Here is a 14,063-nt window from a genome sequence, read left to right as displayed (position 1 = left end):
GTACACAGATCCTTGAAAGTTGCCACCCAGGTTGACAGGACACAGATCCTTGCATACAATGTTTTAGCTTTTATTAATAGAGGGATCGAGTTCCAGAACCATGAGGTTATGCTACAGCTATATAAAACTCTGGTACGGCCGCAGTTGGAGTACTGTGTACAGTTCTGGTCACCGCATTATAAGAAGGATGTGGAAGCTTTGGAAAGGGTGCAGAGGAGATTTACTAGGATGTTGCCTGGTATGGAGGGAAGGTCCTACAAGGAAAGGCTGAAGGACTTGAGGTTGTTTTCGTTAGAGAGAAGAAGGTTGAGAGGTGACTTAATGGAGACATATAAGATAATCAGTGGGTTATATATGGTGGACAGGGAGAGCCTTTTTCCAAGTATGGTAACGGCGAGCACGAGGGGGCATAGCTTTAAATTGAGGGGTGATAGATATAGGACAGATGTCAGAGGTAGTTTCTTTACTCAGAGAGTAGAAAGGGTATGGAATACTTTGCCTGCAACGGTAGTAGATTTGCCAACTTTAAGTACACTTAAATCGTCATTGGACAAGCATATGGACGTACATGGAATAGTATAGGTTAGATAGGCTTCAGATTGGTATGACAGGTTGGCTCAACATCGAGGGCCGAAGGGACTGTACTGCCCTGTAATATTCTATGTTCTAACTGGTTTTAAACAAAACCTTAAAGGACTGAAAGAGAGAGATGGAGAAGAAAAGAGGTTTGTTGGGGGAATTCTGAGTCCTCTGCAGCTGAAACTGCAATCGCCAATAATGGAGCAAAGAATGTAAGAGAGTGTTTAAGAGAGCATAGGCAGGTGGATTCTCAAGAAAGTTGCAGTACAGGAAGAGGCCGCAGTGATAGGGAGGTGTGTGGCCTTGGAGGACAGAAAAATATCCCAAGAGAATTTCTTTAGGAGGAAGAAGAATGGATGATAAGATTTGTGGATGATTGAAAGCAGTGTTAAATGGAGGGGAGGTTTGGGCAGGTTTTTACTGGTTGAGAGCGTGCCTGGAAGCTGTGATATTTCAAAAAGGGACAACAGTTAGTAAGTTTGCAGATGACACCAAAATTGGAGGTGCAGTGGACAGCAAAGAGGGTTACCTCAGATTTCAACAGGATCTGCAGATGACACCAAAATTGGAGGTGTAGTGGACAGCAAAGAAGGTTACCTCAGATTACAACAGGATCTTGACCAGATGGGCAAATGGGCCGAGAAGTGGCACTGAGGGTCACTGCGCCTCGGGTGAGGTTGAGAAGGCAGGATCTCTGTGTTAACCTCAGCCGATGGAGGGAATTGAACATGTGCTGTTGAGGCTCCCAGAGTTTGCTGAGTGTCTAAGCTCCCACACGACGCCCAGAGTCAGGGCTGCTCTGTGTTTATGTCCTGATATTTCATTATCAGCCTGTGTAGGTGTATCCCTCAGCAGGTGCGAGAGGGACTGGAGCCTGGGCCTCCTGGCTCTGAGACAGGGACAATACCACCACACCGCAAGAGCTGCGAAACGCTCAACCCTTGTTAATTAATATCCAACACATGTTGGTTCTCACTTTAACAACGTGACTGACGCGATGTTGGGAGGTCATGTTGCGGCTGTACAGGACATTGGTTAGGCCACTGTTGGAATATTGCGTGCAATTCTGGTCTCCTTCCTATCGGAAAGATGTTGTGAAACTTGAAAGGGCTCAGAAAAGATTTACAAGGATGTTGACAGGGTTGGAGGATTTGAGCTACGGGGAAAGGCTGAACAGGCTGGGGCTGTTTTCCCTGGAGCATCGGGGGCTGAGGGGTGACCTTATAGAGGTTTACAAAATTTTGAGGGGCATGGATAGGATAAATAGACAAAGTCTTTTCCTTGGGGTGGGGGAGTCCAGAACTAGAGGTTTAGGTTGAGTGGGGAAAGATATAAAAGAGACCTAAGGGGCAAATTTTATCACGCAGAGGGTGGTACATGTATGGAATGAGCTGCCAGAGGAAGTGGTGGAGGCTGGTACAATTGCAACATTTAAAAGGCATTTGGATGGGTATATGAATAGGAAGGGTTTGGAGGGATATGGGCCAGGTGCTGGCAGATAGGATTAGATCACGTTGGGATATCTGGTTGGCATGGGCGGGTTGGACCGAAGGATCTGTTTCCATGCTGTACATCTCTATGACTCTATAACTGGAGTCCTGGCAGCAATGGAGGGGAGAAGATTGATGATGTAAATCAGAAGTGTGAAGAGACTGCATGGTAGGAGCTAGGGTGGGAGATGGCCAAAATAGTCATGAATAGTTTGATGACCATTTTTGATGTGCATTCATGTTTTTCTGAAATTTATTCTTTCATGGTGTGTGCACATCACTCACAAGGCCAGTATCTGATGCCCATCTGTAACTGACTTTAAATTGAATGGGTTGCTAGGCAATTTCAGAGGCTAGTTAAGATGTCACCTACATTGCTGTGACTTTAGATACGTAAGTAGGTCAGAAACAGTAAGGATGACATATTTCAACGGCATTTGACAGCATTTACAATAATTGATTATAGTTTTTTTTATAATAGCATCACTACTGAGACTAGCCTTTATACTCTAGATTTATTAATTGAGTTGATGGTTGGATTTGAGCCCATGATCCCAGAACATTAGCTTGAACTTTAGAACATTGGATTAGTAGACCAGTGACATTGCCACTATATCACCTAGTCTACATATAATTGGACAACTGGGGAACTCTGACTCAGTTCAACAATTAAGTGGACTATAAGAGGGGAAGGAGGAGTAGGTAGAACTCCATCTCTCGATCCCTGTTCAATATCCCTTGTCAGAAATTTCACGTGAATGGTAAGGCAGAATTTCTCGACATTGTTTCTCCAAGTTGAATGTGATGAGATTTACAGAGGACCAGTTTGGTCAGGGGGTCATTCACAAACTGGAACTGTAGTATCAAACTAATACAGCCAAGAAAAATATTCAGGGAGAAACATAAAGGAGAAAGCAAGTTAACAGGCTGGTGAAAAGTGTGAGTGTGTCTTCAGGACTAGCCATGCTTTCCCTACACATTTCCACTTACAAGAACCCTCCCTGTGAAGTTAACTTAAAGAGATGCAATTTAAAACCGGTTGTGTTACATGTCCTCAAACCTCAGTATGTTGTTGTGCAGACTTGCTGATACTCGCAGGCACTCTGGGGTTGCCTTTCCCTTGCAGTCTTTTGGTGTGAAACCTCACTTGAAAGATCTGAGGATAAAATCTAGACAGGCACACCAGCGCAGTGCTGAGGGAGTGCCCCACTGTCGCAGTTGTTATATTTCAGATTGCATGGTCCCAGGTCCTGCCTCCTCTTTCTTTGCAGAGGCTATGTGTCACAGGATATGTGAGGCATCCTCATTGAATCATAGAAGCTATAGAGTAGGTAGAGGCCATTCAGCCCATCAAATCTGCACTGACTGTCCAAAGAGCATCTCACTCCCATCCCCTCCCCAAAACCCTGTATTTACCATGGCTCATCATAGCCTGCACATCTTTGGATTGTGGGAGGAAACTAGAGCACCCAGAGGAAACCTATGTAGACACGGGGAGAACATGCAAACTCCACACAGACAATCACTCAAGGTTGGAATCAAACCCAGGTGCCTGGCATTATGAGGTAGCAATGCTAACCCTCGTTGCCAAATAAGTTGACCAGCTGAGCGATAAGAGCCAGGTGGAATGAATGATGGATATTCTGAGTTCAGACATTCCAACCGTAATATGAGTACCCCTTTTGTAAGGATGGGGAAGGTCAGTCAGAGCCTTCTGTTCCTCATTGTTGTTCAGTAGACACTTAACTGCAAAGTGTTTATATGTGACAACATCAAATGAAGGTTGAACCATTCTCCATTGGTGAATAGTCCTCCATTACTTCCAGCCTGTCTAAAGAATGCCCACTTTAAGGAAATACATGGGAGGGCCAATGCTGTAACGGTTTCAAAATTGGCTTCCACATCCAGACCAATATTTCGTATGTTCTCTCCATAGGGAATTATTAATCTGATGTGTGTATCTGGTTCACTATAAACTGTATCAGTCCATCTCCTAACCAGATTAATAAAGGTCCTTCTCAGTTTCCACAATCTCAAGGTGCAGAGTTTCTGGAGACTGCAAGCACAAACTTTCAAAAGCACTTTCTCAAACTATGACCTGCCATTGCAGCAAAGTGTAAATTTCGATGGGACGATTTGTGATCACTGATACCCAATACAAACAGACGACAACTTGCAGCAATATTCTGACAGCTTTTAAAGAAGCAGCAGTTTAGATATATTACATTAATCAATTAGACAACAAAAGTGCATGACCGTGACAGATGAGAACACTTCACCAATCCCGAAACTGAACCCAAGAATGAAGGAGTGAGCTAGTGGGGCCCTATATGGGTTATATGTCTTATGGACTTTGGTGGTAACCTTTGGATCAATGGTCTTTGTCCTTCCGTTGGGCCTCTGTGGAGGAACTTGAAGTCTTTTCATGTGAGGAAGGTGGCTCTTTCCCTTAGGTTCTCTCACTCCCTCTCTCCCCACCTACTGTTGTCTGTTATCCCTTATTTTGGGGTCTGGCCTATCTTATTTATCTATTTAAGCATCTCTCAGCCAATGACCATGGGCAGCTACTTATAATACCAGGATGACCACTGTCTACTCGCCAATCTCCATTTTAAGGTTAGCTTTCATTCCTTCAAAGAAACCTATTTTATGTATTGACCATTGTGTTGTAAGGTAGTGTGGTGCCCAATAAATCTTTAATGTGAGTCATGACCTCAGTAATTCTTATAACCTTTCCTTTGTTTTAATATATTAGAGACATGGTTACATTTGCACAAGGCTAGTTACTGCAGTAATGCCCAGGCTGCGCAATAAATGCTAAATACGAAACACTGAAAGAATTTTAGTTTTATAGCGGACCCCAATTTCCATCAAGTATTATTTGTACACAGCCCAATACCTAACATCAAACCTATTAGGTGTAACATGGTGGCGAGCATTGATATGTCTTTTGTTGCCTTATTCCATTTATGCCAAGGGATTCCAGACCTAGAAGCTATCCATATTAATAAATCCAATATGAAAATCCAGAGAAACTGCTTTGCTCAACAAGTGATTAAAAATCAATTGGCTACAACAATTGATAGATGCAGTGAGTCAGGCAATCTCGTTAAGTACTAAAAGGAGGAAGGGTTAGAAGGAAGTGCTGATAAGGTTAGATAAGGGATGTTGGGATGGGGTTTGTATCGAACGTGAACATTCCATAGACGAGGTGGGCTGAATGGCCAGTTTATCTACTTTAGATTCTATGTGATACTTTGTGGGTGTTTCCAATTTTTAAATTAGTTACTCATTGTGACCCGGTTATAAACACAAGAGAACTTGAATTAAAATTACAAATAAATACCATGCTGATAAAAAAAATCTTGTTTGTATATTGAAACAATTAGGATCCAGATATGTAAAATAACATTGTCCCTTTCACTGATAAAAAAAAAACTAAAACGAGTAAAATAATGATATGAGTTAAAACAAACTGGGGGACTGAAGTCTGTCCTTTACAATGCTCAAGCCTCGCAAGTTATTAGTGAACAGCAAGAAAATTAGGTAGTTTTACTTATTGAGGACAATCGTGAATAACAGTGCAATAATGAAAGTTGGCTGAAAATTCTAGCAGCTATGTCCTTTAGGACTCAACTAATTCAATCAGTAATGGCTTTGCCTCACTCTTGGTAATGGACATTAAGTCCCCCACCAAGAATACATTCTGTGACCTGGAGTAATGACTCATATGGTTTATTCAAATATTGCTTTTTAAACTAAAACTGCTGGAGGATAGGAATCTATAAAGAGAGACAGAAGAGAGGGAAACAAAAGCAAAAACAAAGACAGATGGGAAACATGAAAAGTGGTAGGCTCGGAATTCAAGGACAAGAATCAAAGAGGATGATGGTGTAAAATAATGCGAACAGGACCAAGCATATTAAAAAGATAGGCCTGAAGACACTGAGTCTAAATGCATGGAGCATTCACGACAAAGTGGGTGGATTAGTCATGTAAATCGATATAAACAGGATTGATATAGTTGGGATTACAGCAATGTGACTGCAGGCATGGGAACTGAATATCCAGGAATATTCAGTCTTCGGAAACATACACAAAAGAAAAAGGTGGCAGGTTACATTGTTGGTTAAGAAAATATTAAGGAAACATTAAAGAAAATATTGAGGAAAGATGTTAGTTCCAGTGAGGTGGAACCTGTATGGGTAGAGTGGTGGAATCACAAAGAGGACAGACAATGATTGCAGGGATTGTATATGGACATCCAAAACGTAGATGGGGAAGTCATTAATCAGGGAATTACAGACACAAGCAATAAAAATACCATTGTATTTACGGGCAATTTTCACCTACATGATTCCATGACTCTATGTCTCTTTAATTATGACTCTAGATTGGGTAAACTGAATCAGAAACAATGCCACAAAAGAGAAATTTCTGGAGGCTGTATGAGATGGTTTTCTAGATCAATATGTTGAAGAACCAATTAGAGAACTGATCATCCAAAACTCAGTATTGTGGAGTTAGAAAGGAATAATTGGCCACCTAGCCGAGTGAGGCCTGTTGGGGAAGAGTGACAATAATATGATAGAATTCTTTATTAAGATGGAGAGTGACATCGCTGATTCTGAGACTAAGGTGCGAAACTAAATAAAGGAAACTATGGTGGTATGAGGTGTGAGTTGGTGTTGATAAATTGGGGAATATTACTTCAAGGGATAACACTGAATAGGCAGCAAGCATTTAAGAAGTGAATGGAGGAACTGCAGTTCATTCCAATGTGGCACAAAAAGAAAATGGGAAAAGTGGCTCAAACAGGGCTAACAAAGGAAATAAGGGACATTATTAAATCTAATGAAGGGATACAACTTGGCCAAATAAAGCAACAGATTGGGAATAATTTAGATGGGAGGGAAAATAGAGTACAAAAGTAAGCTTGCAGGAAACTTACAAACTGATTGTACGATCTTCTATAGGTATATGAAAAGAAAAGGTTGAGTGAAGATAAATCTACAATCAGAAACAATATCAGAAACCGTATGTAATAATAATTTGGATAGGGGGAACTAAACGTCATATCTCCAGGTTTGACTGTGACACAAACCTCTGATTGATAAAGTCATTTATTGTCACATGTATTCAAAATAAAATACAGTGAAAATTTTAATGAGAATGAATCAGCATCATTCTCATTAACTTACAATAAAATGAAAAATAAAGAAAGATAACTTAAAGAGAGTCCAACTTTTCATTCTTTACCAAAACAGCCCCGCTCTGGACTGCACCAGCCCATGCCATGCCCCTGTCAGAGTCCTGCTCCAGACTGCACCAGCCCATGTCATGCCCCTGCCAGAGTCCTGCTCCAGACTGGCCCGCTCCGGTATGCACCAGCCCATGCCATGCCACTGATGGAGTCCCGCTCCGGACTGCACCAGCCCATGCCATGCCACTGATGGAGTCCAGCTCCGGACTGCACCAGCCTATGCCATGCCACTGCCAGAGTCAAGCTCTGGGTTACACAAGCACATGCCATGCCCCTGCCAGAGTCCTGCTCCAGACTGCACCAGCCCATGCCATGCCCCTGTCAGAGTCCTGCTCCAGACTGCACCAGCCCATGCCATGCCCCTGCCAGAGCCCTGCTCCGGACTGCACCAGCCCATGCCATGCCCCTGTCAGAGTCCTGCTCCAGACTGCACCAGCCCATGCCATGCCCCTGCCAGAGTCCTGCTCCGGACTGCATCAGCCCATACCATGCCCCTGTCAGAGTCCTGCTCCGGACTGCACCAGCCCATGCCATGCCCCTGCCAGAGTCCTGCTCCGGACTGCACCAGCCCATGCCATGCCCCTGTCAGAGTCCTGCTCCAGACTGCACCAGCCCATGCCATGCCACTGCCAGAGTCCCGCTCCAGACTGGCCCGCTCCGGTATGCACCAGCCCATGCCATGCCACTGATGGAGTCCAGCTCCGGACTGCACCAGCCCATGTCATGCCACTGATGGAGTCCAGCTCCGGACTGCACCAGCCCATGTCATGCCACTGCCAGAGTCAAGCTCTGGGTTACACAAGCACATGCCAGGCCCCTGCCAGAGTCCTGCTCCAGACTGCACCAGCACATGCCATGCCACCACTAGAGCCCAGCTCTGGGCTACACAAGCACATGCCATGCCACTGCCAGAGTCTGGCTGTGGGCTACACCAGCCCACTCCATGCTACCCTCAGGGGTCCACTCCATGTGGAAATGAGAGTCCTGCTCCAGACTTCACAGGCCAACTGACTCTGTAGCCATACTGCCTCTGAAGACCCTGCCACTCCAGACCCATTGAAGCCACTTTCCTGCCAAAGTGCTCACTTTATCAGGTACATTGAAGCAAACATTTTAAGAAAAACTGATAACAGAAAACATAGATAATACGCAAAGAAAAGAAAAAGCAAATGAAGAGGACAAACCAGGGCACAGGAACCCAAACACTACCTACTTCACGACCGTTATCTGGGTGTGTGGTGAGTAGTGAGGAGGAAGCAGAGATGCTTCACTGTGACAAGGACAAGTCGAGTGAGTAGGCAAATGAATGGCAGATGTAATATAACATGGATAAATGTGAGGTTATCCACTTTGTTAGCAAAATGGGAAGGTAGATTATTATCTGAATGGTGATAGATTGGGAAAAGGGCAGACCGGGGTGTCCTTGTACACCAGTCACTGAAAGGAAGCAACAGGTGGTGAAGAAAGCAAATGGTACATTAGCCTGCAGAGTGAGCCCAAGAGACTTCGTGTTTCAATCGTACAGGTGAGACCACAGCTGGAGTATTGTGCGCCGTTTTGGTCTCCTTATCCAAGGAAGGATGTTCTGACAATGGAGGGAATACAACGAGGTTTCACAGGTTGATTCCTGGGATGGCAGGACTGACATATGACCGATGTAAGAAGAGAGACTGGATCAGGTGGGACTGTATTTCCTGGAGTTTGGAAGAATGGTAGATAATCTCATAGAACCCTATTAAAATTTTGACAGGATTAGACAGGATAAAGGCAGGAAGGCTTCTCCCGATGACTGGGTCCAAAGTCACTGTTTAAGGATAGAGGGTAAGCCAATTAGGACCGAGGTATGGAGCTTTTTTTACCCAGAGAGTGGTGAGCCTGTGGAATTCTCTGCCACAGAAAGCAGTTGGGGCCAAAACATTGAATGTTTTCAAGAGGGAATTAGATATAGATAGAGTTATAAAGTCTTACAGCATGGAAACTGACCCTTCGATCCAACCTGTCCATGCCAACCGAGTTTCCAAAACTAAACAAATCCCACTTGCCTGCATTTGGCCTAGATCCCTGTAAACCTCTCATGTTCATGTACCCGTCCAAATGTCTTTTGAATATTATAACCGGTCCTGTATCTACGACTTCCTCTGGCAGTTCATTCCACAGATGAGCCATCCTCTGTGTGAAAAAGACAAATGTAGAAATTGCTGAAAAACTGAAGGTTCTGAGGCAGGGTCACTCGACCTGAAACGTTAACTCTGATACCTCTTCACAGATGTTGAGCTTTTCCAGCAGTTTCTGTTTTTATCTCTGACTTATGGTATCTGTAGTTCTTTCGGTTTTACTCTATTTGAAAAAGTTGTCCCTCAGATCTCTTTTAAATCTCCTCTTCTCACCGTAAAAATATGACCTTTAGTTTTTAACTCCTCTCTCCTTGGAAAAACACTTTTGCTATTCACCTTATCTGTACCCCTCATGACTTTATAAACATCTATAAGCTGACCCTTCAACCTCCTACACTCCAGTGAAAAAAAACTATCAAGCCTCTACTTATAACTCAGTGTTCATGTAGCTGAATGATAGAGCAGGCTTGAATAGCATTTTCGTGTTCCTATGTACCTATGAAATCTTTCTTAACTAACATCAATACAATTTGCATGGAAAGCAATGCACTGAGAAAGTTTTGTTCTTTGATTGTAACTCATTTTTTCCATACAAATGGAAAAGGAAGCATGTACTGTTGATGTTTTGAGTTGAAGCACAATTAAGACCTGCCCTCAATTTATTTACCAGCTTTGAATTTCATGTATTACCTTGCAAAAGTGCTCTCCAACAATACATTACTCAGTTTATGTTTACACCCTCTAATTGTAGCTGGTTATTGCTTTGTTTCATTTTTTAAAAACTTCCTGTTGTGTGGCATTTGAATAATTGGGTGCTTGCATCCTGTATTAAGTACAGGGTAGTTCCTGGAGTTCATCCCTTTACAGTTTAACAACTAGATCAGGGTTGGTTTAGTTCAGTAGGATGGACTGTCGGTTTATGATGCAAAGTGGTGCCAACAGTGTGGCTTCATTCGTGCAAGAGTGTGAATGTTACTTGCCACTTGTCAGTCCAAACCTGGATATTTTCCAGGTCTTGCTGCATTTGGACATGGACTATGTCACTATCTGAGGAGCTGTGAATGGTGCTGAATGTGGGATCAAGGAGCCCTATGGGATTCAGAAGGCAAAGTCTCTGCTGGTTGGAGTTATAGGTGGCACAAAGGAAAATGGTCCTGATTTTCTGAGGTCAACCATCTCAGTCTCTGGGGATTATGGGGGTTCCTCAGACTTGTGTCCTAGGCCCAACCAGCTTCAGCTGCTTTATATTTCAATCATAAAGTGTTCAACACCATTCCCAACTCCTCAAATACTGAAGCGGTCCATATTGAAATATGACAAGACCTGGGCAATATGTAGCCTTGGGTGATAAGAGTCAAGTAACATTTACAGCAGACAATCTCCAATAAGAGAAAATCTAGCTTTCTTCCCCTCCAATGGCATCACCATTACTGCAATCAATATCCTGGGAGCTACCAATAACCAGAATTGAATTAAATTGAATTTATTGTCACGTGTACCGAGGCACAGTGAAAAGCTTTGTCTTGCGAGAAATACAGGTAGATCACAGAGTTAAATAGCATAGCTAAGTAAATAATAGGCAAACAGCGGCAAAAACAAAAACACAGGTACAAGTGAATGTTAAGAGTTTGTGAGTCCATTCAGTATTCTAACAACAGTTGGGTAGAAACTGTTGCAAAACCGGCTGGTGCGTGTGTTCAGGCTTCAGTACCTTCTCCCTGCTGGTAGAGGTTGTAGAAAAACATTGTCAGGGTGGGATGATCTTTGAGAATGCTGGCAGCCTTTCCTTGACAGCGGGCCTGATAGATGGATTCTATGGATGGGAGGTTGGCCTTTGTGATTGTCCGGGCCGAGTTCACCACTCTCTGTAACCGTCTCTGATCTTGAATGGTACAGTTGACATACCCGGGAGTGATACATCCAGATAGAATGCTCTTGATGGCATACCTATAAAAGTTGGCAAGGGTATGCACTGTCATGCCAAATTTTCTCAGTTGCCTGAGGAAGAAGAGACATTGTTGGACCTTTGTGACCAGTGCATCCACATGAAGAGTCCAAGGGAGCTTGCTGTGGATGACCACTTCCAGGAGCTTGACACTCTCCACTCGTTCCACCTCTGTGCTGTTAATGTGTTGGGGGGCATGAGTAACATCCTGCTGAAAGTCAATGATGAGTTCCTTGGTTTTGCCAGCATTGAGAGCTAGGTTGTTCTCAGTGCACTATTTTTCCTGGTCTTCCGCCTCCCGTCTGTAATCTATTTCGTCGAGATCTAAGATTCGACTGACTATGGTGGTGTCATTAGTGAACTTGTAAATGGTATTAGTCTGGTATTTGGCGATGCAGTCATGGGTATACAGTGAGGACAGTAGGGGGCTGAGTACGCACCCCTGAGGGGCTCCAGTGTTGAGTGTTAGTGAGGATGAATTATTGTTCCCAATCTTCACTGATTGTGGCCTGTGGGTCAGGAAACTGAGGATCCAGTTGCAGAGAGTGGGTCTTCGCCTGAGATCACTAAGTTTAGTAATCAGTCTCGAGGGGATAATAGTATTGAAGGCTGAACTGTAGTCAATGAGTAGGATGTTGAAACTTTATTGCTGGAACAGCACAGCAGGTCAGGCAGCATCCAGGGAACAGGAGATTCGACGTTTCGGGCACAGGCCCTTCTTCAGGAATGACTGAAGAAGGGCCTGTGCCCGAAACGTCGAATCTCCTGTTCCCTGGATGCTGCCTGACCTGCTGTGCTGTTCCAGCAATAAAGTTTCAACTTTGATCTCCAGCATCTGCAGACCTCACTTTCTCCTCAATGAGTAGGATTCTTAGGTAGCTGTTCTTGGTGTCAAGATGTTCTCGGGAGGCGTGAAGGGCAAGTGATATGGCATCTGACATGGATCTGTTGGCCCGATAGGCAAATTGGAGTGGGTCAAGAGTCGTGGGGAGGCTGGAGTTGATTAGTGCCATGACCAGCCTTTCAAAGTGCATGATGAACCATATAAACACAGTGGCTACAAGGGTATGTCAGAAGCTGAGAATTCTGTGGACTCCCCAAAACCTGGACACCATCTACAAGGTTCAGGTCAGAGTCTGATTGAATACTTGCTTGGATGAGTGTTGCTCCAGCAGCATTCAAGGAAATCAACACAATCCAGGCAAAGGGAATTTGCTTATTCAGCACCCCATCCATCACATTAACATTCACTCTTTCCACAACCAACACACAATGGCAGTAGTGTGCACCGTCTACAAGAAGCACTGCAGGAACTCGCCAAGGCTCTGACTGCAAATTTGCCACCTCTACCGTCTGGAAGCATAGGGCAACACCAATGTTCCCTCTAAGCTGTGCATATGCACACGCACACACAGCCATTCCATTTCATATACCATCCAGATGCCTTTTAAATGTTGTAACTGTACCAGCCTCCACCACTTTCTCCAGCAGCTCTTTCCATTCATATGTGAAAATGTTGCCCCCCCCAGGTCCCTTTTAAATCTTTCCCCTCTCTCCTTAAACCTATGCTCTCTAGTGTTGGACTCCCCTACCTTGGGAAAAAGATCTTGGCTATTCACGCTATCCATCCACCCAATCATGAACCTTTATACCGTCACTCCTCAGCCTCTGATGGTCCAGAGGAAACAGCCCCAGCCCATTCAGCCTCTCCCAATAGCTCAAACCTTCCAGTTCTGGCAACATCCTTGTAAACTTTTTCTGAACCTTTTCAAGTTTAACAACACCTTTCCTATAGCAGAGAAACCAGAATTCACTACTATTCTGTCCTGTACAGCTGCAACATGATTTCCCAACTCCTCTGCTCAATGTTCTTACCAATGAAGGCAACTGTATCAAATGCCTTCTTTACCACCCTGTCTACCTGTGACTCCATTTTCAAGGAACTATACACCTGCACCCCTCGGTCTCTTTGTTTAACAACATCCCCCAAGACCCTACCATTAACTGAATAAGTCCTGCCTGATTTGTCTTTCCAAATGGCGGCATGGTGACTCAGTGGTTAGCCTTAGGTGACTGTCCGTGTGGAGCTTGCACATTCTCCCAATGTCTGCGTGGGTTTCCTCCACGTGCTCCGGTTTCCTCCCACAGTGCAAAGATGTGCAGGTCAGGTGAATTGGCCATGCTAAATCGCCCGTAGTGTTAGGTGCATTAGTCAGAGGGAATTGGGTCTGGGTGGGTTACTCTTTTGAGGGTCAGTATGGATTTGTTGGGCCGAAGAGTCTGTTTCCACACTGTAGCGAATCTAATCTCAAATGCAACACCTTTCATTTATCTGAATTAAACTCCATTGCTATCCCTCGCCAATCAGTCCACCTGATTAACGTTCCATTGTACTCTGAGATAACCTTCTTCACTGTCCACCACACCATCAATTTTGGTCTCATCTGCAAACTTCCTTTCCTGCCGAGCTGAAAAATGTGTTGCTGGAAAAGATCAGCAGGTCAGGCAGCATCCAAGATGCAGGAGAATCGACGTTTTGGGCATAAGCCCTTCTTCAGGAATGAGGAAGGTGTGCCAAGCAGGCTAACATAAAAGGTAGGGAGGAGGGACTTGGGGGAGGGGCGTTGGGAATGCGATAGGTGGAAGGAGGTTAAGGTCAGGATGATAGGCCG

The sequence above is a fragment of the Chiloscyllium plagiosum genome, chromosome 12, assembly GCF_004010195.1.
Source record: "Chiloscyllium plagiosum isolate BGI_BamShark_2017 chromosome 12, ASM401019v2, whole genome shotgun sequence".
Taxonomy (NCBI): Eukaryota; Metazoa; Chordata; class Chondrichthyes; order Orectolobiformes; family Hemiscylliidae; genus Chiloscyllium; species Chiloscyllium plagiosum.
This window is presented reverse-complemented; position numbering follows the sequence as displayed.